At 42.1% G+C, this 2,511-nt stretch overlaps 1 pseudogene; it reads right to left on the reverse strand.

Moving 5' to 3' along the window:
• Nucleotides 1–1,126: 1,126 nt before the first annotated feature.
• LOC102855768 lies at nucleotides 1,127–1,591 on the reverse strand (annotated as a pseudogene).
• Between the last annotated feature and the right edge of the window lie 920 nt (nucleotides 1,592–2,511).

Below are 2,511 nucleotides of genomic sequence, written 5' to 3' on the forward strand. Positions count from 1 at the left end.
ACTGGGTTTTGGGGAAGAGCACTGAGTACTCCAAGGATTGTCAAAAAGCAAACAAATGTATCTGGGAGAAGGTGCAGCCAGAGTGCTTCTTGGTGACAAAGATGATAAAGATCACATATTTAGAATGTGTTATGTGCCGTCAAGTCACCCACCTGTGACGCATATTGACATTATGTACAATAGCTCTGAAGCCTCTGACACACCTACCCCCACTTCCCCACTAACTTTATCAATTCATCTCATCTGGGGTCTTTAATCTAATGCCCTGTCCCTCTACCCTTCCAAGGATGATATTCTTCTCCAAGAATCAATCCCTCCTGGCAACATACCCAAATGTGAGACAGAGCATCAAACTGCTAGGCTACAAAGAAATACTTGGCTTCTCCCTTTCTAAGGCAGACTTACTGTTTTCTTTGTGGTACACGGCATGTTCAAGACATGTTCTCCAGTACCACAACTCAAAGGCATCAATTCTTCTGTCATCCTAAGTCATTGTCCAGCTCTCTGATGCATAGTAAGTAATCGTGAAGACCATGTCCTGGATCAGGTGCATCTTAGTCTCTAGACTGACATCGATGCTTCTCAGTACTCAGGAAAGGCCCTCAAAATAAATATACCTAATACAATTAATCTTTTGATTTTCTGACTTCTGGTGCCAAAAGCGTTGATTGTGGAGCCGAGCAAGCTGTAACTCTTACAACTTCAATCTCTTTTCCATTCAGCATGGTGGGTGCTGTCAACTGGCCTAGTGGTGAGACTCTGTCTTCTTGATGTTGAGCTTCAATCCATATTGAAGTCTGCAGTCCTTGACCTTTTATTTTCTTTTCTATTTTTAATTATTATTAATTTTAATGAATATTTACAGCAACTTTGGATTTCCATTCATTCATTGTTGTATTTTTCTCCCTGCCCATCCCTTCTCTCCAGTTGGCTATTCTCTTTGAAAAGTAAAATAAATAAAAAAATTCTTTCATTATGCAATCCTTCCCCCCAAGTCAACTCCAATATACAGTCTTTGTTCTGGACTCCTGTAATGACAATAATACCTAATCATATATCTCTTTGAAACAGTTCTCTCCTTCATCTGTTTCAATGCAGTATCCATAATTTTTTTGTTGTTGTTGGTCTAATGTTTTTTATTGGCAGCTGCCACCTGTCCGGCGATTCTGTCCAGATCTCTCTGTCCCTGAGGTGTCAGTTTGCGGCCCCCATCTTGGTCTTTTTCCACCATTTTGAGCCCTTCTAGGGCTTGGAGGACACGGCGGGCCACGCTTTTGGAGCCTCGGCTGAAGTGGCTGGGCATTACGCCGTTTCTCTGCCGCCCCCCGTAGATCTTGGTCATGGAGCCAACCCCAGCACCACCCCGGAGGTACAGGTGCCGCGCTGTGGAAGCAGCTCGCGTGTAGAACCAGTTCTCATTGTAGGGAGCAAGCTCTTTATGCTTGGCCAGCTTGACAGTGTCCACCCATTCGGGGACTTTCAGCTTCCCGGACTTTTTGAGGAAGGCTGCCAGAGCTCTGACGAACTCCTGCTGGTTCACGTCTTTTACAGTAACTCCAGGCATCGTGCGGCCTCTGCGCTGCTAGCCAGGGGAAAGGGCAGTATCCATAATTTATCTCATCTTTCTCAGTCTCCCCCTAACCCCGATGTCAGTCCTGTTTTACAACAGTGGCAATATGCAGTATTTGTCCTTTTCTGACTGAGATACTTCACTCAGGATAATGTTCTCCAGGGTCATCCATTTTGTATAATATTTCATGAGTTCTTTGTTTTTCAAAGCAGTGTAGTATTCCATTGTGTGAATATACCAGAGCTTCCCTATACATTCATTTGTTGATGGAGACTTGGTTGTTTCTAAATCTTTGTTATTGTGAACAAAGCCACAATAAACATGGGTGTGCAGATATCTTCTTGGGCGGTGGTTATGATTTCTTTGGGGTGTAGTCCCAGTAGTGGAATTGCGGGGTCAAATGGTATTTCTATTTGCAACTTTTTGAGAAAGCACCATACAGCCTTCCACAATGGTTACACCGTTTTATACTCCCACCAACGGTGAATAAGGGTTCCAGTTTCTTCATAACTTCACCAGCATTTGTTGCTTGCTGTTCTGTTAAATTTTGCTTTTCTTAATTGGGTGAGAAGATATCTAATAGTTGTTTTAATTTGCATCTCTCTTAGAGCTAGAGATTTTGAGCATTTCTTCATGTGTTTGTGTGCCATCTGAATGTCTTCTTTGGTGAAGTGTCTGTTCATATCCTGTGCCCATTTTTAAATTAGATTATTTGCTTAGATCTTGTTGTGGTGCTTGAGTATTTTATAAATTCTCGATATAAGTCCCTTATCTGAAATGTCATTACCAAATATTCCCCCCCGCCAGTGGCTTCCATTTATACCCTATTGGAGAAGGTTTTGGGTGTGGATAGAGATTTGATTCTTAGAAGGTCCAATTCATCTATTTTATCCTTTCCTGGTTTTAGTTTTTTCTGTTTATGTTGTAGATTGAGACTTCTA

The sequence above is a fragment of the Elephantulus edwardii genome, unplaced genomic scaffold, assembly GCF_000299155.1.
Source record: "Elephantulus edwardii isolate Elephantulus edwardi_28Jun2011 unplaced genomic scaffold, EleEdw1.0 scaffold00073, whole genome shotgun sequence".
In the NCBI taxonomy this organism is placed as follows: domain Eukaryota; kingdom Metazoa; phylum Chordata; class Mammalia; order Macroscelidea; family Macroscelididae; genus Elephantulus; species Elephantulus edwardii.